Raw genomic sequence first — 24,477 nt, forward strand, 5'->3', positions numbered from 1 at the left:
GCCGTCAGGGACTTTGAGCTGGACCTGGACTTCTGAGAATTAACGGGTATGGGCTAGGCTCTCAAAGCTCACAACACAGGGGCAGGCTAAACAAATGATTCCAAACAGGAGAGTTGTCTAATCAGAGCTCAGAGGAAGGACTTGTTACTTCCTCCTACAAGAATGAGCATTTGAAATCATGTCCAGATGAGTTTCTACTCAAAAGCAGGTAACCTATGTGAAGTCCTTCAGTTATTTTCTTATTTGTTGTTTTTAGTCATAAACCTGAGGCTTGTCAGGGCTGCGAGTTGCTTCCTCTTATTGGAGTGGGAGGCTGTGAGGTAGGGATCATGTCACCTTCTTTATCTTGGACCATCCACTCTACAAACTGTCCAGCATGTCCTTAAGCTTCTTCATCTTGGACTGTCCACTTTACAAACTGCCCAACACATCCTTAAGCTTCCCTTAGTCAGATGCCTTAGCATATCCCTCACTAGCACAGAACAAAAGAACTGAGGTTGAAAACATCTCTCAGATGAATGATGTAAAGATATATAAATAAGATATATGAATAAACTTTATAGAACTGTGGAAGTTTCAACCAGTTAGGAGAAGGTGCTTTGGATTAGATTGCACTACCAGTGATACATAATTAAACATTTTTTTTGCCTCAATTTCTTGATCTATAATGGTGATAGCTATATACCTACTTAGAGGTACTGTAGGATTGTTTTAATTTTTAAGTAAGTTTATTCACATAAAATACATAAAGTCTGAATTATTGTGAAAATAATGTAACAATAGAACAGCCTACTATCATTGCTGTTCTTACTAACTATAAAGATGGTGATGATATCAGATATTGTGCTAAAGATTCAGGACAGGAAGGCAGCAGTCTCCAGGATCTCTGTGTTTTCTCTTATTCTCACCTGTGACTGGATCCATGAGGAGGATTTTTGTCAACAGGATTTGGGAAATACTCACCTTCTGGTGTTTGCTGTGCTCCACTCTAAAGGCCATCCAAGAACGTTTACCTAAAAAATGATGAGAATCAGTGTTTTGACTGGACATTCTAATTAAGGACACAGGATTCTGAGTCAGAGAGTGACAAGGACAAGGATTACCAAAGGAGGAATGGAAAGTGATTTCTGTATCATCGACTCCTATGCTTCCAATGGGAGCATTACATAATTTTCTCAAAATTAAAAAGAAAAAAATATGAAACTTCATCTGTGCTTCATCTTATGTCCATAAAGTATCTAACAAATTTACTAGCCTTTCATGACAAAAATACTCAACAAAGTAGAAACAGAAGGAAATGACTGCAATATAATAAAGATCATATATGAAAAGTCTATCTCTAACATCATAGTCATCAGTGAAAAGCTGAAAACTTCTAAGATCAAGAAAAAAAAGGCAAGGATGCCCATTCTCAACACTTCTATTCAACATAATATTAGAAGTCCTAGCCAGGGCATTAGATTAGAAAAGGAAACCAAAGGCATCCATTTGGAAAGAAAGAAGTAAAATTATGTCTGTTCACAGAGGGCATGCTTTTATGTGCAGAAAATCTTTACAATTCCACACACACACACACACACACAATCCTGCACAGAAAGTTGCACAATACAAAATCAACATGCAAATATCTTTCCATGCATGAACAATGACCATTCCAAAAAGGAAAATAAGAAAATAATTCTATTTATTTTTTTTATTTTTTAAAGCTATAGTCAGGAGCTGAGTTTAAATTTTTTAAAAAATTATTTTTGTTGATTTATTTGTGCCAGGTCTTTCTTGCAGCATGTGGGATCTAGTTCCCAGACCAGGGATTAAACCCAAGTTCTCTGCAAGGGGACTGTGGAGTCTGAGCCACTGGACCACCAGAGAAACCCTGATAACCTTATTTATAATAGTATCAAAAAGAATGAAATAATTGGGAGTGACCTTCTGGAGATAAAAGACTTATACATTGAAAACTACAAAGTATTACTGAAAGGAATCTGACACAAGTAAATGGAAAGGTGTCTCATGTTTATGGATTTGGAGACAATGTTATTAAGCTGTTCATACTACCCAAAGCAATTTAAAGCCTCAATGCAGTTCCTATTAAAATCCAAATGGAATTTTTTTCAGATATAGAAAATCCATCCTACAGTTAGTACGGAATCTCAGAGAACCCCAAATAGGCAAAACGAACTTAGAAAGAACAGCAAAGCTGGAGGCCTCTGATTTCAGAGCATATTACAAAGGTACAGTAACCAAAAGAGTGTAGTTTCAGCATAAAGTGCATGCTTAGTCACTCATTCGTGTTGACTCCTTGCAACCTTTTGGACTGTAGTCCACCAGGCTCCTCTGTCCAGGGGATTTCTCAGGCAAGAATACTGGAGGGGGTTGCCATTTCCTTCTCCAGGGGATCTTCTTAACTCATGGATTGAACCCACATCTCCTGTGTCTCCTGCATTGAAGGCAGATTCTTCACCTGCTGAGCCACTGAGGAAGCCCACTGGCATAAAGACAGACATACCAATCTGTGGAACAGAATAGACAGCCAGAAGTCAACTCTTGGATACATGGTCTAATGATCTTCATCAAAGGTGTCAAGACATCAGGGAAAGTTTAATCCCTGTAATGAATGGTCCTGGGGAAACAAACTCTCCATATGCAAAATAATGAAGATTTTACATCATGAAGAAAAATCAATTCAGACTGGATTAAAGACCTAAATGTAAGACTTGATAAGACTTAGAAGAAAATAAAGGTGAAGCTTCACGACACTGAATCAGCAATGATTTCTTAGATCTGATACCAAGTGCACAAGTAGTAACAAAGTAAAAATAGACAAATGAAACTTTATTAACCTTAAAACCTCTGTGCAGCAAAAGACACAGTGTAACAAGAGGAACAGAGTGAAACAAAGGAAAGGAGTGAACAGACCACCTACAGGACTGCAGAAAATATTTGTACAATATGTATCTGATAAGGGGTTGATAAGCATGCACCAATATGAAGGCTACCTATAAGCCAGGAAAAGAACCAGATTGACCACGATGGCACCCTGATATCAAACTTCCATGCTCCAGCATTGGAAGAAAACAAATTCTGTGGTTTAAGCCATGCAGTCTGTTTTGTTATGGCAGCCTGAGCTGACTAACCCAGTGGGAGAAGGAACTGAACAGACATTTCTCCAAAGAAGATACACAAATGGCCAACAAACATATGAAAAGATGATCAATATTACTAATCATTAGGGAAATACAAATTTAAACCACACCATAAATTATCTCATACCTTCTGTGATGGCCAATATGAACAAAAAGACAATAGCAAGGTTGGTAAGGATATGGAGAAATTGGAACCCTTATACACTTTTGTTGGAAATGTGAAATGTTTCAACCTTTATAGAAAACAGTATGGAGTTTCCTCAGAAAATTGGAACTGCTGTATGATCTAGCAATCCAACTCTAGAGTATATTTCCATAAATTTGAAAGCTAGATCTTGAATAAATAGTGTGCACATCTATGGTCATTGCAGCATTATTCCCAATTGGCAAGATGTGAAAGCAGTCTAAATGTTCATTGGTGGATAAACAGATAAAGATTATATATACCTTATATATATTATATACACATGCACACAATGGAATGTTTTGAAGCCCTAAAAAGAATTTTGTCATATGCTACATCAAGGATGGGCCTTGATGATATTATGCTAAGTGAAATGAACCCATCAAAAATGACAAATATTGCATGATTCCACTTTTATGAGGTATCTACAGTAATCAAATCCATGGAAACAGAAAATACAATTCTGGTTGCCAAGGTCTGTGAGGAGGAAGAATTGGAGAATTGTTGCTCAATGGGTATAGGGCTTCAATCATGCAAGATGAAAATTTTCTACAGATTTGTTGTAGAGCAATGTGTACATAGTTAGCAATAGTGTACCCTACACTCAGAAATTGTTAAGAAGGTCAATAAAGTTCTGTAGAGGTATGGTGAACCATGGGGTATGTATTCCCTATGAAGTATCTCTCTTCATGTCAAAACCTATGGTTTTGATGTCTCTTACACTAGTTTTAATAACCTAAGGGAACAGATGGATTTCCCTGGTGGCACAGTGAATGAGAATCTGCCTGCTGATGCAGAGGACACAGGTTCGATCGCTGGCCCAGGAAGATTCCACTTTTTGTGGGACAACTAAGCCTGTGTGTCACAAACTACTGAGCCCGCATGTGCTCTGCAATGAGAAGCCAGTCACTGCAACCAGAGAAACCCCATGCACAGCAACGAAGACCCAATGCATCCAAAATTAAATAAATAATTTTTAAAAATCTGGGAGAACAGAAATCCATAAATGGAGAATCATAGAACGATCTAAATTGTTTTCATCAGTCTAGGCAGATTACCTCTTCTAAACTCTTTGAGCAGCAGAAGAGAAAGAGAGCTGCTCACTTCTATTTTATAATGAGTGTAGTTCATTTTTGTTTACCTGATGCTGTCTCTTGTCAGTGAAATGTGGGAAAGATCAGGGAGAATAAATAGTTCTCTCAAGTCCTTTCCCAGAATCAAAACAAAGAATTAGTTTCAACTTAGGGTAAGGAGATCATGTGGTGTTATTTTATATACATATATAAATAATGTATCTTATCATAATATGTTAATAATTTCCTCTTCTAAGAGATTTAATCCAATAATTGAATTATTATGAGATTAGTATTATGAATCTCTTTGGTGAATTTATAGTCTAAGATTTCTTTAATTGCCTTTCATTAACAATGTTTAGCAAAAATAATTCTTTTTAAAAAGAATGATAAATTTTAAACATAAAATTTTTGAGAATTACACTGGAAAACCTATACTTTCACCTTCATTCAGGCTGATGTCAATATTCGGCCACAACTACTTCAGAATGCTGGAAATTATGTTTTCTTTGCTAATGTCTGAGATGCAGTTGAGACCTAAGCCCAGGCTTGTTTCAGGAAGACACTTCTAAATCATCCTTGCCCCTCACTTTGCTGCCTTGGTGTCCATTCTTCATCAGAATCCCCAGTGTCATTTGCCTGGGGTTTGATGACCTGCCTACGGTGATGCATGAAAGCTGGTTGAGGGGCTCAGAGACCTAGAAAGAAGCAAAATACTTGTACTAAGAAGGAGGCACAGAACACAGAAGCAATGGGAAGTGTCACCAAGTCAGGGAAATTGGTAGATGGGCTGGGACATGTAGGACAAGGCAAGAAGTTTGCTCTGCACTGCAGGAGGCACAGAACACAGAAGCAATGGGAAGTGTCACAAAGTCAGGGAAATCAGTAGATGGGCTGGGACATGTAGGACAAGGCAAGATGTTTGCTCTGCACTGCAGGGTCAACCTCCCTTTGGTACAGAACTATAAACATTTCCTCCAGGTTAGTCTCCACACAAAAGGGAACTGTGAGCAGACGAAGACACCTAAGAGCGGGCCAAGTGAACACTGAGGGTGAAGACCTGTTTCATGTTCCCAGGCTCACAGGCACCCAGCACTTCCTGTTACCTATAGCAAGCAGTGCTTCGTAGTTTCTTTTCACATTCCTATATCAGATTTTTCCCCATTCTGCCATCTCTGCCCATTCTTCCTTGGAGAAGTATATGGAAATGTCTTTGAAAGCATCTTTGGCCTAAGGAAAATAATAGATTTCATCAGTTGTTTACTGATATAAGTCAGACCTTAGAGCTGGGCCTTCTGCTCCACCTTTTGTGCAGGGAGTAGCCTGAACCTAATGGATGGTCTCTGTGAGACAGGGATGAAGACTTCTCTTCCTGACTGTGTCCTGCTTAACTGAGCAAACACTGAGCATTTTCCTAACTCTCCCTGGACACAGAGCAGTTGGTAATGCTAGTATCCTGGTTTGTCCCACTCCACCCCACCATCTCAGACAGGACCAGGCATTCCCATTCTGTGTACGTTCACAGAGAAGTTCACTCAACTGTCCAAGCAAGCAGTCTGTGGTCCTTCAGGGACCAGCTCCATATTCTTCCTGTAGAGCTGGTGTAGAGGTGGACTTTGATGCCTCTGCCTCTCACTGTGGGCTTCCACTCTGTTCTCCCAGCATCTCCCCCAGTACTCTCCTCTGGAGACCTGCTCATGGTCATGGGACTGCAACAAGGTCAAGGTGCCTGTGGAAGAAGAAGATGCTGAGAAAGCCCAGACCACTGTCCAGAGCCTTGTCTGTCTTCCTTGGGTGGAGTGTCCAGGGCAGGAAGGTGAGGGGAAAGTCAGGGTGAGGGTATTGGTGGGAAGGACGGATCCTGACCAGCTATGACAGACCAGCCTAATGTGAATTAGATTTGGTTTCTTTTGTTCTCCGACAGTTTGGCCGCTCTGAGGAAAGGCACTGGGAGGGATGTGTCTGTGGGTGACGGAGGGAGTCTTGAGGAGACCTGGAAGGCTGTAACTTCTAGACTGGGGTCAGGCTGAAAACAGGGCTCTGTTCCAGTGCAGGAGAGGGAATATTTCTCCAAGAAAGGTTTTGAAAATCTCTGTCTGGGGACTCAGAAAAATCTGGGCATAACATGGGATCTATGTCTAAGGGATAAGTCACTTGACTTGAGGAGATCTGGGTCACAAGGGCTGGAGGAACTGGGGTCCTCAGATGGTAAAGATTGGGGATCTTTCAGCTGAGCTATTTCAAATCCTAAAAGATGTTGCTGTGAAAGTGCTGCTCTCAATATGCCAGCAAATTTGGAAAACTCAGCAGTGGCCACAGGACTGGCAAAGTTCAGTTTTCATTCCAATTCCTAAGAAAGGCAATGTCAAGAAATGCTCAAACTACTGCACAATTGCACCCATCTCACACACTAGTAAAACAGTGCTCAAAATTCTCCAAGCCAGGCTTCAACAGTATGTGAACCATGAACTTCCAGATGTTCAGTCTGGATTTAGAAAAGGCAGAGGAACCAGAGGTCAAATTGGAACATCTGTTTGATCATCAAAAAGCAAGGGAGTTCCAGAAAAACATCTAATTCTGCTTTACTGACTGTGCCAAAGACTTTAAGTGGATCACAACAAACTTTGGGAAATTCTTCAAGAGATGGGAATACCAGACCACATGACCTTCCTCTTGAGAAATCTATATGCAGGTCAGGAAGCAACAGTTAAAACTGGACATGGAACAGACTGGTTCCAAATAGGGAAAGGAGGCTGTATATTGTCACCCTGCTTATTTAACTCATATGCAGAGTACCTCATGAGAAACGCTGGCCTGAATGAAGCACAAGCTGGAATCAAGATTGCTGGGAGAAATATCCATAATCTCAGATATGCAGGTGACATCACCCTTATGCAGAAAGTGAAGAAGAACTAAAGAGCCTCTTGATGAAAGTGAAAGAGGAGCATGAAAATGTTGGCTTAAGACTCAACATTCAGAAAACTAAGATCATGGCATCTGGTCCCATCACTTCATGGCAAATAGATGGGGAAACAGTGGAAACAGTGACAGATTTTATTTTTAGGGCTCCAAAATCACTGCAGATGGTGACTAAATCCATGAAATGAAAAAATGATTACTCCTTGGAAGAAACATCATGACCAACGTAGACAGCAAATTAAAAAGCAGAGACATCACTTTGCCAACAAAGATCCGTGTAGTCAAAGCTATGGTTTTTCCAGTAGTCATGTATGGATGTATGAGTTGGACTACAAAGAAAGCTGAGTACTGAAGAACTGATGCCTTTGAACTGTGGTATTGGAGAAGACTTGAGAATCCCTTGGACTGCAAGGAGATCCAACCAGTCCATCCTAAAGGAAATCAGTTCTGAATATTCATTGGAAGGACTGATGGTGAAGCTGAAATTCCAATATTTTAGCCACCTGATGTGAAGAATTGACTCATTCGAAAAGAGCCTGATGCTGGGAAAGATTGAAAGCAGGGGGAGAAGGGGACAACAGAGAATGAGATGGTTGGATGGCATCACCAACTTGAACACGAGTTTGAGTAAACTCCAGGAGTTGGTGGAGGTGATGGACAGAGAGGCCAAGTGTGCTGCAGTCCACGGGGTTGCAAAGAGTCAGACAAGACTGAGCGACTGAACTGACTGACTGAACGAGAGCTGAGCTAATGATAGCTATCCTAAGGAGGGCTGTGCTAAGGAGAGTTGAACTATGGAGAACTGAGGTAAGGAGAGCTAAGCTAATGAGAGGAGAGTGGTGTTAAGGAAATCTAACCTGAGGAGAGTCGAGCTTATCATAGCTATACCAAGGAGGGCTGAGCTAAGGAGAGCTGGGCTAAGGAAAGTTATGGAGAGCAGAGCTAGTGATAGCTATCCTAAGGAGGGCTCCACTAAGGACAGCTAGGAGGGTTGAGCTTAGGAGAGCTAAACTAAGGAGAGCTAAGTTAAGGAGAGCTACAGACAGCTGAGTTAAGGAGAGCTGAGCTAAGGGGAGCTAAGCTAAGGGGAGTTAAGCTAAGGTGGGCTGAGCTAAGGAGAGTGAGGAGATACCAGGTTTGGTGGCTTCTCTGGCTAATTCTACTCTAATATACAACCAAGCATGACAAAAACACTAAGACAACAGTAGCCATCCTAAAAGAGGAGGGAATTTAAAAAATCCTTGCAGCATGGAGGCTTTTCTCTGTAATTGCAGCCTTCAAACTATTGCTGATGTCCATCTGATATTCACAAGGCCGCTGGACTCAACATGACATCTACCCTTCAACATGTCAGGGGTCACACATCAAACATAATAATAATAATATTAGAAACAAACAAAAACCAAAACAAAACCGGGACACACTCTGGAAGTAAACATAACCAGGAAAATACAACTCAAAGTGCTTTCAAAAACCAAAACCCCTATGAATAGTGTAAAAAGCCCATGAATAGTACTAAACAGTGTTTCTTATCAGAGATACAAAATCTAAACTGCCACGAGACATCAACTCTGAGCACTGGAAAAGGCCACCATGGAAAATGGTACAGACCAGAAATGGTAGATTAACATTAGTGAGGGGGATCCTTTTATACTAGTGAGGCATATCAATGGGAAGAGCCAGTATAAAAATCACTGTCCATGTGACTTTACAGAAACAAAAGAGACAGTATGACTTGGCCTTTTCACTCCTAGGATACTTCAGAAATACACAGATTTTGAAAACCACAGGCAAGAGAGCATGCACTGCAGCAGCATTCCCAGTGCCCAGAGATGAATGTAAAGAAAGTACACAGTGAGGAAGAGATGAATGGATCAAGGAATGGAATCCGGGTTCATGATGGAATATGACTTAGCATTGAAACAAGGAAATAATGTCATTGTCAGAGGTACAGATATGTGTGGTGATAATCGGAGTCAGTGAAGAAGGGCAGATGAGAGCTGTGCCATAGCATTTACCTTTCAAACTGGACAGACAATATTGCTGCCAGTGAGTACACCAACTGAGGTTAAGTGGGTTCCCATCAGTGCTGGGAACACCCTGATGCTTAGCAAAGGCAATGGGTGAGAGGAAGGCTTACATTGGTAGGCTGAAATTCATGGATTCCCACAAATACCTGTCACATACATAATCCACAGGGACCGACTTAGCAAGAGTGATATACTACACACTTTCTGAGAGCAGGTCGGAGGAAATAAACACTGCTGAATGCCTCTATGTATTGGTGTAAGGGAGCAAGAATTGGTACAGCCACAACAAAGGCAACTCTGTACATCAGCTTCATTAAACAAGAAATATGAACTACAAGAAAACCGAGAATGAAGGAAACACAAGATTTCGGGGTCGGGGGCAGAGCTTCCTCTAGTTCATTCTACTCTCATTTACAAGCAGAAATTGCTCATACCTCTAAAGATGCAGTTACTGTAGTAACAAGAGGAGAACCTAAAGAAATGCTGCCGCCTGGTGGCCACTTTCGGGAGCAGCAACCATAAACCTGAGGCTGATAGACACTGATTATTCACAAGGCGACCAGGCTCTAAATGACACCTACCCTTACAAAATGGCCAGGGGTAGCACACCGAAATAAAAACAAGAACACACCACACGATAAGGAAGGAAATTTCAACAGGTAAATGCCAGTCAATGCTTAGAAAGAAGCCTCTGGAAATGTGCCTCATTTGCTTCATAATCAGTGATACGAAAAATTAAACTGCAATGCAATAGCTCTAGTGAGAAACCAAACAGGCCATTATCCAAAACTCTATAGACAAGAAAGAGTAGAGCAATATTAGTAAAGCATCCCTTATATGCCCCTGGTGGTAGATAAGCGACCAGAACATTCATGGGCAAGACTGTCAAAATGCCCTGGAATCACAAAATGGGACACATGATATCATGTGGCGGTTCCAATCCCAGAGCATTTGAGAAACCAACAGATCATGGAAAACATGCCCACACCCCCACTCCCACAAAAATGCACTTCAGCAGCATTCACAATGCCCAAGAGATGAAAGGAAAGAGAATCGTTGGCTGCAAATGAAAAGAGAAAGAAATTGGACATAGAGCCACAATGAAATATGACTCTGACATTATGAAAATGCAAAAAATGCCATTTTCAGGGATAGGCAGAAATCTAGAGTGAATCACAGTAAATAAAGAAGGGCAGATTAAAGACAAATCACAACATATACCTTCCAGAGGGGATTAAAAAACATATTGATGGAGATGAGTACCCAAACAAAAGTGAAGTGGACTTAGGTTCCTGGTAACAGTTAGCAAAGGGTATTGGTGGGTGAGAGGCCGAAAGGTGAAGACTGGAATAAAGTTGTACCCACAAATACCTATGCAATTCATAATCCACATGGACCTCCTGTATCAAGAGACATGTCCTCAACAGATCCTAAAAGATAGCTATGATAATAACGACAGTTGAATACCTCCAGGCATCCGTGGAAAGGAAGGAGAAAATGTTTCCCTGCAATGACTACAATGGTGTGAAGAGTCTTAAATAAGAAATAAAGTTAGGCTTAAAGACAAACCTCAAAGGCTAAAGAGACAAAAACTTTTGGTGTCATCTTGTGCCTCATTCTACTCTTATTTACAACCAGGCCTGGAATAACCTCCGAGGCTGCTGTTACCATAGGAACAAGAGGAGGGAATGAAAAATGCTGCCGCCTTGTGGACATTTTCTCTAACAGCAACCTTAAAATGCTTGCTGATGGCCACACTATTCACAAGGGTGCTGAGCTCCAATTGATACCCACCCTTAACAAATTTCCAGGGCTCACAGAGGGGAAAATTAATACAGTAAACACAGGAGAAGCTAACAGGAAGAGGATATGAACAGGTAAACACAATTCCATGTTTTTTATAGAAGCATATGACAATGGGCACATAGGGTGAATTCTAAGAGATACAAACATCTAAGCTGTGAGGACATTATCACCTCTGCCTGAGCATGGAAACAGGCCACTGTCAAATGCTGGACATGGCATCAATGGTAGAGTAGCATTAGTACAGTGGATGCTTTAGGGTACTGGTGGGATGGACATGGTAAGAGCCACTATGACCATGACTAGAAAAGTGCACTCCCATGAGAGAAAAATAAATAAATAAAGAGGTAGAGACAGTATGATAAATCAGATCCTCTCCTGGAGTATTTCAGACATGAACAGATTTCGAACACCATCCACCCCAAAATGGATTCAGCCACACCATTCAGAACATCAAAAAGATGAAAGTTCATATTGTGTACCTGGACAGAGGAATGGATAAAGAAGTGTGATATAGGTCTGGAACGAATTTTGAATCAAGGATTGAAAGTGAAAGTAGGCCATCTTCAGCAATAGAGATAAATCCAGAGACCATCACACTGAGTGAAGGAGCAATTCAAGAAACATCATGGGACATAATGGAGTTTTGGGATACAAAAATCCACTGCAGCGAGCACCCACACAAATGTGAGGTGGACATCCAACCTGGCAAGAAACTTATGGGTGGCTGAGCACCTTGGTGGATGGAAGGGATACATCTGGAACTTGGTATTAATTTCTTCCCACAGATACATATGAAATACAAAATCCATGTAAATCTATTGCAGTGAGAGTGGTAGACGAAACAATTTCCAATAATATGTAGGGAAAAGCAAGCACAGCTGAATACATAGAGCAGTCTCAGTGTCTCAGAACAAGAATCTGTACACGTAAAACCTACTCATCCTTGACTTCAACTTAAAGAGAATAAGAACATTTACTTCAGAGATCCAAGAGTGAGGAGACACTAGGTTTGGTGGCATCCTCTGGCTCCTTCTACTCAAATGTACTTCCAGACCTGATAAAAACTCTTAGGCAGAACAGGCCATCCTAAAAGAGGAGCGAACAATAAAGCCTTGCAGCAAGGAGGGTTTTCTCTGTATCAGCAGCCTTAAAATTATCACTGATGGACATCTGATATTCACAAGGTCCTATTGCTGGACTCGACATGACACCTACCCTTGAACATGACAGGAGTCACTCATCCAAAAAAATAAATAAATAAAAGTGAAAAAGACAATCCAGGACACTCTCAGGAAGAAAACATCAACAGTTAAATACAGCTCAAAGTGCTTTTAAAAACACCAAAACATAATCACTTAATATTCCCAAGGCTGCTGGGCTTTAAATGATATCTGTTTTTCAAAAATTGCTAGCAGTCTCCTGTGAATGAAAAATGTCAAATAGCACACCGTATCTGGAAGCAAATATCAACAGGTAAATCCAATTCTCAGCATTTCTTTAAAAGCACATGAAATATGCTCATTATAGTGAATTACTGTGAACTCTTTCGAGTTCACCTCTTTGTGATCCCAGAGACCATAGCCCACCAAGTTCTTCTGTCCATGGAATTTTTCAGGCAAGAATTCTGGAGTGAGTTGTCATTTCCTCCTCCAGGGGATCTTCCCAAATCACATCTCCTTTGACTCCTGCCTTTGTAGGAGGATTCTTTACGACATTGCCACCTGGGAAGCCCAGTGTATTATTAGAGATACACAAACTATACTAATGAGGTATCACCTCTGAGTAGTGAAAAAGTATCAAATAGTATACAAAGACATTGTAGAGAAACATTTTTAAAGGGGAATCTTTATGGTACTAGTGGGGTATATTTGGTAGGAGCCATTATAAATGTCACTACAAAGTGCCTTGTAAAGAACACAAGAGACTGACCATATTATCTGGCAACTCCACTCCTAAGAGTATTTAAGAAAAAAACAAACAAAACAGATTTGGAAAAAACACATGTAAGCCAATCATGTACTGCACTAAGATTAACAACATCCTACACATGAAAGTCAAGAAACTGATGCAGCCACTATTGAAAACAGTAAACATTTCTCTTACAATTAATTTTTAGATTTTTATTGAAGGATAACTGCTTTACAGAATTTTGTTGTTTTCTGTCAAACCTCAACATGAATCAGTCATATGTATACATATATCCCCTCCCTTTTGAAACTCCCTCCCAACTCCCTCCCCGGTATAGAGTTTTTTTAAAAACTCTAAAAATACAGTTACCATATGATCCAACAGTCTCACTACTCAGAATATATCCAGTGAGATGAAAACTCCCATCATAAAAGTGATATGCACAACAGTGTTTATAGTAGCACAATGTACAGTAGCAAAGACATGGAAACAACCTTAAATGCCCATAGATAGGTGAATGGATAAAGACAGATATATTATGCATAAAATGGAATATTAGTCATAAGAAAGAATGAAATAATGATATTTGTTTTCAACATGGATGGACCTAGAGATGATCATACTAAATAAGTCAAACAGAGAAAGACATGAGGAGCTTAGGTGGGTTCAGCTCACCTTGACACTTCCTTTGGACCTCAGTTGATAGGAGGTCTTCATCTTTTCCTCCTGGGTATCTAGAGTCGGCTGTTCCATAACAGCTCTAGATCCTTGTGGCTTCCCAGTCACCTTAGTCATTCTGAAGACTCCCAGTGGTCTGCTCCAGAGCCCCTGAGCACCCCTATATATACCCCTCCCTAGGGGGCCACACCCTTATGCTTTATGAGGTCAGCAAGTCACTTCCCCAGCCAATGGTGGCCCTGGGTGAGCCTTGATATCACAAAGCCCCATCCTGATACCTCTAGGGGAGGATGGGGAGCAATTCAGACAGAGTTGGCCACCTCCCGATTCTTTTAACCACACCCTCTAGCTTCCTAGAGTTTTGGGCAATTATTTAAATTTCTTATTTTACATGATCTTTGCCAGAAGCTTAAAAGGGAAAATTTACATAACTTTCTTTGTAGTAAAATTCCTGCATGGCTGGATACACAATAAACAAGGAATTATAAAATGACAATTGAAAAATATTTGGACGATAGCTGGCAAAGGACTCATTTACCTCATTTAAGCAGAGTCCAAAGTTAAAATAAGAAAAGATGAAAAACACAATAGAAGAGAATCGTGAGGTAAACCAGGGTACAGAGAAATACCCAGAAAAAAATTACTGAAAATCAGGAAGAAATGTGGAAACTAACTGGCAATAAAAGAAATGCAAACCAAAACAATAATGGAATACAATTTCTCACCATGTAAATTGTCAAAGTTCAATGAGAAATTTGAAAAATACCAAATTTTTCCTCCAAATTGAGGATGAAGAATTGGAAAATGAGTGTTTCAGCAGTGATGTGAAAGCATAGTGTGATGCAAATTTCTGAAGGACAATTTGACATTATCTAGTAAATTTATAATTGCATGGAGCCACTTAGTAATACCCTGTTTGGAATTTGCATTGCATACATATTTCTGTAATATCACCAAGATTATATATCTAATGCTCACTGCATTTCCCCCCATCATCCTAGAGAATTGCTTTAGTACACTTCCCCACAGTGTCCTTCCCCCATGCAACCCCTGTTCTCAGTGCTATTAGTTTAGATTACTTTTGCTTCATCTAGAACTTCCAGTAAATGGAGCCTACACTATGTACACATGTAGTTGCTTAACAAGGTTGTGTTACTTTCTGCTGTACTGCAAAGCATATCAAGCATGTGTGTGTATAAACATAAACTTTTTTTTAAATTACCTTCCAATTTAGGTCACCACAGAGCATTGAGGACAGTTTCTGTGCTACACATATACATATGAGTGAATACAGTTGGATTTTATAAATTCCATACGTTAGCATTTTTCTGTTTCTCCTTGAGAGGGCATCATATGCATAGCAAACATTTATTCATACCCACATGTATATATAAAAGAATACGTTGACATTTTTTGAGTTATATTCATAAGTATTCTTCTGTTTCTCCAAAAGACGAAGCATAAGTGCAATAAATATTTATTCATACTCATATATACCCTGGAGAGTCCCTTGGATTGCAAAGAAATCAAACCAGTCAATCCTTAAGGGTATTATTCCTGGATATTCATTGGAAGGACTCATGCTGAAGCTGAAACTTCAATTCTTTGGCCACCTGATGTGAAGAACTGACTCATTGGAAAAGTCCCTGATGCTGGGAAGGATTGAAAGCAGGAGGAGAAGCGGATGACAGAGGGTGAGCTGGTTGGGTGGCATCACCCACTCGATGGACCTGAGTTTGAGCAGGCTCAGGTAGTACGTGATGGACAGGGAAGCCTGGCATGCAACAGTCCATGGGGTCGCAAAGAATTTCTTCTAGGTCCTAGTTAAATATTTCTTGCATCTTCTCAATCCTTGTCTCCAGGCTATTTATCTGTAACTCCATTTTGTTTTCAAGATTTTGGATCATTTTTACTATCATTATTCCAAATTCTTTTTCATATAGATTCCCTATCTTCTCCTCTTTGGTTTGTTTGGTGGGCATTTGTCATGTTCCTTTACCTACTGAATATCTCTCTGCCTTTTCATCTTGTTTAGATTGCTGTGTTTGAGGTGGCCTTTCTGTATTCTGCCAGTTGGTAGTTCCACTTTATTGTGGAGGTTCCTTGCTGTAGGTGGGGATGGATGGGTGGCTTGTCAAGGTTTCCTGATTAGGGAAGCTTGTGTCAGTGTTCTGGTAGTTGGAGTTGGATTTCTTCTTTCTGGAGTGCAATGAAGTGTCCAGTAGTGAGTTTTGAGATGTCTATGGGTTTGGTGTGACTTTGAGCAGCCTGTTTATTGAAGCTCAGGGTTTGTTCCTGCGATGCTGGAGAATTTGCATGGTATGTCTTGCTCTGGAACTTGTTGGCTTTTGGGTGGAGCTTGGTTTCAGTGTAGATATGGAGGCTTTTGGATGAGCTCTTATTGATTTAATATCCCCTGGAGTCAGGAGTATTCTGGTGTTCTCACGTTTTGGACTTAAGCCTCCTGCCTCTGGTTTTCAGTCTTATTCTTACAGTAGCCTCAAGATTTCCCCATCTATACAGCACCATTGATAAACATCTAGGTTAATTATGAAAAGCTTCTCCACAGTGAGGGACACCCGGAGAGGTTCACAGAGTTACATGGAGAAGAGAAGGGGGAGGATGGAGATAGAGGTGACTAGGAGTAGAAAAGGGGGAATCAAAAGGAGAGGGAGAGAGATCCAGCCAGTAGTCAGTTCCCTAAGTGTTCTCCACAGGCCAGAACACACAAAGAGATTCACAGAGTTGGGTAGAGAAGAGAAGGGGAAGGGAGGAGATAGAGGCAACCTGGTGGAGAAAAAAGAGAGTCAAAAGGCGGAGAGAGCAATCAAGCCAGTAATTGCACTCCCAAGCAAAAATAGGTACTGAAGATTGGGTTTCTAAAGGTATAAAATTGATAACAAATACCAAAAATCAAAGATTAAAAATATATAATAGATGTCAGACTCTCAAAAATACAATATTAAAAAAATAAAACAAAGTCACAAAAAATTATAAAATATATCTATGAAGTTTGCTTTAAAATAGGGTCTTCTTTTGGCAAGGTAATAGTAGGTTATAAAAATGAAAATTAAAGGAGTAATAGAGGACTTAAAATTAAAAAAATAAAAATGATAATTGTAAAAATATATCTAGGAATTTCTCTGGAGCTGTTGCAGGCAGTATGGGGTCAGTTCAGTTTTAGGTAGTTCCTTGACCTGGCTTATCCTTCTCAAGATCTATAGGCCCCTTCCAAAGTAGTCGGTGCTAACTACAGGGTTTCAAGCTGTTGCACCTGTCACTTCCAAAGTGGTTCCCTCTGTTTATTTTAGCTTCTCCTATTTGCTGGTCTCTTCAGTGTCTAATTTCCACCCTGACACAAGGGAGCAAAGGCAGTCACTTATTTAACCTCACTTGTTCAGTCGTGCTGTGGGGAGGGAGGAACACTGCAAACAAATATCACTGGTGTGTGTGGGGAGTGCTCACAGTGTCTCAGCCACACAAGGTTTTCCTCCACTCACGGTGTGTGTGCTTTCCCAGTCTACACTTCTCAAGCTCTAGGTTGCACTGCCGGGGAACTGTCTGAGGCAGGCCCTGGGTTGGGTGCACTTCCCAGGTCTAAGTCGCTCAGATTCAGGTTCTTTGGTAGTCCACAAAGGTGCAGACTTGGCTGGGCCTGCGTTTTGTGCCTTTCCCAGGTCTGAGCAGCTCAGGCGACCATGTGCTTGGCAAGCACAGTCTCCCCAGGCGGGGAGTGCATCTTATCACCTCCCTGGTCCCAGCCGCACAGTTTCCTGGGTGGCAGTGGGAACGCCTGCTGCAGGTGTTCCATGTGTCTCTTCTGGGGCTGATCTCTGTCTGCAACTCTCTTGGCAGATGTCAACCCTCCAGGATCCCAGGAAGACTTGGTTAGCAACTTGGAGCCTGCATGCAGTTTGGTAAAGGATGTCTCTCTGGGGCTGCGATTGCCCCTTTCTGGCTCTGGCTGGCCCCCACCTGCCTCCCTGTCTCCAGCGGGAGATAGACTGGTCTGTAGCCTGCTAACTCTCCTCTGGTATTTGCTCAGCCCTTTGTTCTGTGAGTGGACCTGTAAGTGCCTTAAGTTAGGGCTTTTTGTGGGATAGTTTCTCTCTCTCTCTCTCTGTCTTTCTCTCTCTGGCTCTCCCCCAGTTTGGGTTGCTATCTCACGTTAGTTCCCTCAGATTGCCCTCAGGGCATTCAGGCTTGGTCCTTACCCTAAGCAATGCAGCCCATGCCTCCCTGTTCAGCCCCCACTTGCTGGTGGTGGATATGAGCACTGGGAGTTGCCGTTAGGCACGTAATCTATGGGTTTTATTTATTTATTTGTTTGTTTATTTATTTATTTATCCTCCTGGTTATGTTGTCCTCTGAGATTCCAAAACTACCCACAGACGCACTGGTGAGAGGGTTTCCTGGTGTTTGGAAACTTCTCCTCTTTTAAGACTCCCTTCCCAAGATGGATCTCTGTCCCTACCTCTTTTGTCTCTCTTTTTATCTTTTATAATTTTTCCCTACCTCCTTACAAAGACAGGGGGCTGCCTTTCTGGGTTCCTGATGTCCTCTGCTAGCATTCAGAATTTGTTTTGTGCAATTTGCTCAGTGTTCAAATATTCTTTCGATGAATTTGTGGGGGAGAAAATGGTCTCCCCGTCCTATTCCTCCACCGTCCTAGGATCACCTCCAACATCTTTGGTTTTGAAAGAGAAGAATTTTTCGGGGAAGAAAAATTCTCTTCTTCAAAATATTTTTCTTAGACAATTGTTGTATGATTGTTAACAAATATTTACTAACTTCCACATTGTAAAAGAGTCAAAAAGAGTTTTTTTTATTTGTGCCAAGCATCTTGATAAATCCCATTGTTTTAATTTTACTTGGTTTAACTGTACAAAATAGAAATGAAAAAGAAGTTAGCTCTATTCTTAGCTCAGTTCCAGATTGGCCCAATCAATACTTTTTGGTTAAAGAAGCCATGAAGACAGAGTTTACAGTTATTTAAAAACAAAATAGACTTTTCCCCCTTCAATCTTCCTGTAGATAATACAATCCCCAGCCAAAAAGGGATTTTTTCTCGTGAAACTTTGTTTTCCAGGCCAAGAAGTAAGCTGAAAACATATTACCCTTGGGAACCAAGGAAGAAATTAGACGTTTTAAAGGACAGTGGGATGAGATATTTTGAAAAATCTTATCTGTTTTTGTCATATAGTTTTTTTTTTAACTAAATAAAGTTAGGTTTAACATGGGTTTTTCATTTCCTCTTTGAAACTACATGTTGAATAAGAGACACATGAAACACAGCATGTGTTTCAAATGCTGTTATTCAGTTGGTCAGTTGTGTCTGACTCTTTCAACCCCATGAACTTTAGGATGCCAGGCTCTTCTGTCCTCCACTATCTCCCAGAGTTTGCTCAGATCATTTGTTTCAAATAGCATGCTGTAAACTAATTCAAGCCAGAAAGATTGAGACAAAAGAATAATCATACTTTCATTGAAGTCTTCTCCCTAAAAGACTGAACAAAATTATGAATAGTGTTTTCTTAAGCAGGGACAGAATAATATTCATGCTTTGGTACCACTAGTTACTAACTAAAATTACAAAGAAGGATGTAACATGAGTAAAACCGCCAAGATGAAGAAGGAAGAAGAATTGAACCTAGTGAGGCAGGAAAACAAGCAAAAAGGGAGCAAAAAAAAAAAAAAAAGAGTCTCAGAAAACATATTTTATGCCACAGAATGAAGAATGAACCCAAAGAAATGATGACTTCAGGAATCAAGGGAAATGCAATCTCATTTGCAATTGGGTATATACTGATGGTGGAGAAGGCAATGGCAACCCACTCCAGTACTCTTGCCTGAAAATCCCATGGACGGAGGAGCCTGATGGCCTGCAGTCCATGGGGTCGCTAGGAGTTGGACATGCCTGAGTGACTTCACTTTCACTTTTCACTTTCATGCGTTGGAGAAAGAAATGGCAAGCCACTCCAGTGTTCTTGTCTGGAGAATCCCAGAGACGGGGGAGCCTGGTGGGCTGCCGTCTATGCGGTCGCATAGAGTCAGACACGACTGAAGCGACTTAGCAGCAGCAGCAGCATATACTGATGGATATAGCAGAAAGAGGATCCAAGAGATAACAATATGGTTTATTCTTAATTTTGATAGCTTGAAAATGCGGTGAACATATTTGTTGAGGCTATAAAAAAATCTGATAGCTTCAAGGATGAAATGAACCCCTCTACATAACTGTTCATATTATACATGTCCATATAAATACTCAATAACATGTTGCATTTAATAACTTTCACCAGCATCGGTATTCTAATTTTATACCTTGTTAAAATTTTTTTGGTATCATTTGGAGCTCTTAATATAACCCCAAAAGTGTTCTTAAAAATAAGCCTTAGAGAAGACCAGTCAAGATGGCAGAATAGGAGAATCTCAGGTTCACTTCTCCCCACAGGTACATCAAGAATACATCTATAAATGAAACAATTCACATGGAACCTGCTAAACACTAGCAAAGAACTTTGGACACCTTGGAGGACAAGAAAAGATCACAGCATAACCAGGTCGAATGAAGGAGAGAAATGGAAGAAAAAGAAGAGAGTAAACAGGATGAGACCACATCCTGGGGAGGGAAATGAAGAAGACGAGAGGTTACCACACAAAGGGAGGCCCCACACCAGTGGCAGAACACACTGAAATAGAAAGGGGCCTTCAGGGGCTATCAAAAGAAAATGCAGTGGTTGGTCTGTGGCAGGCAGGACAGAACAAGATTTGCATGGATGATCTGTACCACAGGCCTTGCATGCCCCAGCCTGGGATGGGTGTCCCCCAGTGCAGATGGGAGCTGGGTGCTGAAGCGTGGGGTTAGGAGAGTGGACCTGGATAGAGGATAACTGTTGGCTGCTCAGAGATGGCCTGAAGGGACAGAAGTGAGGAGAACAGCTGTGTGAAGACAGCCTGAGGGGATGGGGTGAAGCACTCCTCAGTCAGGAAACTCCTGGAGGAAGTGTGGACTGACTTGGAAGTGAGATGCCACTGTTGAGTGGGGCACAAACAGTAGGGCTACAATTGTGACTTCTCTTTCCACATGCCAGCCCCTGCCTCTGTGGGAACTGGGAGGCATTCCCAATAGAGCAAGTGTGTGCACCCCAATCTTAGCCATGTTATCCTCTCTCAGCAAGTATATAAGTCTTAGTCAGTTTCTGCCTTTGCACCCTCTTACCTGAGCAAGGAAGAGACACTTGAGGGTGGCCCACACATAGAGGTAGGCCTGAAACCAAAGCTGAGCCCAAGGGACTGTGTGACTAAGGAGGAGGAACAGAAATCTCTGTTCTCTAGAAGCAACGGATTGAATAATTGCTATCAGACTGATGTATCCAATGCCTGCAGAAAATCTGAAATGAAAAGTGCTAGCAGAAGGGAGACCAGTAGCTGTGGATTTTGAGAACACATATATGTGGGACATGGGCTCTGAGTTGTGACCATAGTGCCCACAGTGGGTCCAGAGACCTACCTGGAGGTCTTGGAGGGCCTCCTGGGAAAGTGAGGGTTTCCATTCTTAGCTGCTGGGCTCCCAGAGAATTCCTGACCCCAAGAAATATTAATTGGCAGGAACTCTCCCAGAGGTCCCCATATTGGACCAAGTCTCAGCTCCAACCGAAAAGCTGCAAGCTCCAGTGTTCAATACCCTCAGGCCAAACAACAAGCAAGAGAGGAACACAGCCTCACCCATTACCAGACAGGCTGCCTAAAGTCATATTAAGCTCATAGACACCCCCTTCACACGGCCCTGCTTACCAAAGGGACAAGACCCAGCTTCACCCACCAGAGCACAGGCACCAATACCTCCCACCAAGAAGCTTATATAAGCCTCTGGACAAACTTGCATGTGAGGGAGTAGACACCAGAAGCAAAATGAACTACCACCCTGCAGCCAAAAGAAAGACCACAGAGTAAGGCAAACAAAATCAGAAAATAGGAATATGTTGCAGACAAAGGAGCAAGGTAAAAACCTACAAGAACAACTAAATGAAGAGAAGAGAAGCAATCTACCTGGCAAAGAATTCAGAGTAATGATAGTGAAGATGATCCGAGGTATTGTGAAAAAAAAAATGGAGGCATGGATCAAGAAGATAAAAGAAATGTTTAACAAGAATCTAGAAGAACTAAAGAACAAATAGTGGTGAACAATAAAATAAATGAAACCAAAAATACATTAGAAGAAATCAATAGCAGAATAACTGAAACAGAAGAATGAATAAGTGAGCTGGAAAATAGAATGATGGAAATCACTGCCACAGAACAGGGGGAAAAAATGAAAAGAAGTGAGGACTGTCTCAGAGATTTCTGGGACAACATTAACATCCATATTTGAATTATAGGTCCCAGAAGAAGAAGAAAAAGACAAAGGGCCTGAGAAAATATTTGAAGAGAATTTTTAAAATCCCTAATATGGGAAAGGAAATAGTCACCCAAGTCCAGGAAGTACAGAGTCCCATACAGGATAAACCAAAGGAGAAACATGCCAAGACACATATTAATCAAACTAACAAAAATTAAATACAAAGAAAAAAAATATTAAAAGCAGTAAAACTAAAACAACAAATAACCTGCAAGTGAATTCCCCATAAGATTATCATCTGATTTTTCAGCAGAGCTTCTATAGGCCAAAAGAGAATGAAATGACATATTTAAAATTATGAAAGGGAAAAACCTACAACCAAAAATAGGTCACCTAGCAAAGATCATGTTTAGATTCTATGGAGAAATCAAAACCTTTATAGACATGCAAAAGCTAAGAGAATCCAGCACCTCCAAACCAGTTTTACAATAAATACTAAAGTAACTTCTCTAAACAGGAAACAGAAGAGAAGAAAAAGAACTACAAAAGCAAACCAAAAACAAGAAAATGGCAATACAAACATATATATCAATTACCTTAAATGTAAATAGATTAGGGGTGGGATGGATAGGGAGGTGGGAGGGATGTTCAGGTGGGAGAGGAAATAAGTAACCCTAGGGCTGATTCATGTTGATGTTTGGTAGAAACAAAGACAATACTATAAAGCAATTATCTTTCAATCAAAAATAAATAAATTAAAATAAAATGTAAATAGACTAAATGCTTCTGCCAGAAGACACAGACTGGTTGAATGGATATGAAAACAAGACCTGTATATATGCTTTCTACCAGACAACCATTTCAAACCCAGGGACACATACAGACTGAAACTGAAGAGATGGAAAAAAGATATTCCATTCAAATGGAAATTTAAAGAAAGCTGGGGCAGCAACACTCATATCAGACAAAATAGACTTTAAAATAAAGATTGTTACAAGAGACAAGAAGGACACTACATTATGATCAAGCAATCAAATCAAGAAGACATAACAATCGTAAATATATATGCACCCAAAATAGGGGCCCTGCATCATATAAGGCAAGTGCTGTTTATGGTTGTTAAGCCATAAAAGGGGAAGTTGACAGGAACACAACAGTGGAGGAATTCAACACTCCACATTCACCAATGAGTAGATCATCCATACAGAAAATTTATAAGGAAACACAAGCTTTAAATGACACATTAGAGTGGATATATTTAATTGATATTTGTGAGACATTCCAACTGAAAGGAGCAGAATACACTCTTCTCAAGTGCACATGGAGCATTCTTAAGGATAGATCACATTTTGGGCCACAAATCAAGTCTTGGTAAATTTAAGAAAATTGAAATCATATAAAGCATTTTCTGACCACAAAGATATAGAAATAAATTACAGGGAAAAAAAAAACTTTAAGGAACATGAACACATGGAGACTAAGCAATATTACTAAATATCAATAAACCACTTAAGAAATCAAAGAAGTAAAAATTACCTAGAGATAAACAAAATGAAAGCATGATAATCCAAAACCTATGGGACACAACAAAAGCAGCTCTAAAAGGGAAGCTTATGGCAATAAATTATTACCTCAGGAGACAGGAAAAATCTCAAATAAACAACATATTCTTACACCTGAAGCAACTAGATAAAGAACAAACAAAACCCAATGTTAGTATAAGGAAAAAAATAAAATATTAGGGCAACTATAAATGAAAGAGATGAAGAAAACAATAGCAAAGATAAATGAAACTAAAAGGTAGTTCTCTGAAAAGATAAACATAATTGATAAACCATTAGCCAAACTTACCAAGATAAAAAGGAAGAGGACTCAAATCAATAAAATATGAAATGATAAAGGAGAAATTAGAACTGACACCATAGAAATACAAAGGATTGTAAGAAATTCCCACAAGCAACTATATGCCAATAAAATGGACAACCTAGAAGAAATGGGTAATTTCTTAGAAAGATACATCCTTCAAATACTGAACCAAGAATAGAAAATATGAACAGACAAGTCTTAAGAACTAAAATTGAAACCATGATTAAAAATTTTCTAAGAAACAGAAATCTAAGACTAGATGAATTCACAAGCAATTTTTTTCAAACATTTAGAGAAGAGCTTCTGAAATTCTTCCCAAAAATTGCAGAGGAAGGAGCACTCCAAAGATCATTTTACAAGGCCACCATCACTCTGACACCCAAATCAGACAGATATCACAAGAAAAGAAAATTACAGGCCAATATCATTGATGAACATAGATGTTAAACTCCTCAACAGAATACTAGGAACCTGTAACCAACAACATGTTAAAAAGATCATACATCCTAGTCAAGTGAGATTCATCCCA

At 40.3% G+C, this 24,477-nt stretch overlaps 1 long non-coding RNA gene across 1 annotated transcript; it reads left to right on the forward strand.

Moving 5' to 3' along the window:
- The first annotated feature begins 762 nt into the window (after positions 1–762).
- LOC122690143 lies at positions 763–23,978 on the forward strand. The gene is made up of 4 exons (XR_006339988.1): positions 763–773; positions 8,157–8,160; positions 11,500–11,508; positions 23,851–23,978. It is a non-coding gene; the product is annotated as an uncharacterized LOC122690143 (long non-coding RNA).
- Positions 23,979–24,477: the final 499 nt, after the last annotated feature.

This window comes from Cervus elaphus, chromosome X, assembly GCF_910594005.1.
Source record: "Cervus elaphus chromosome X, mCerEla1.1, whole genome shotgun sequence".
NCBI lineage: Eukaryota > Metazoa > Chordata > Mammalia > Artiodactyla > Cervidae > Cervus > Cervus elaphus.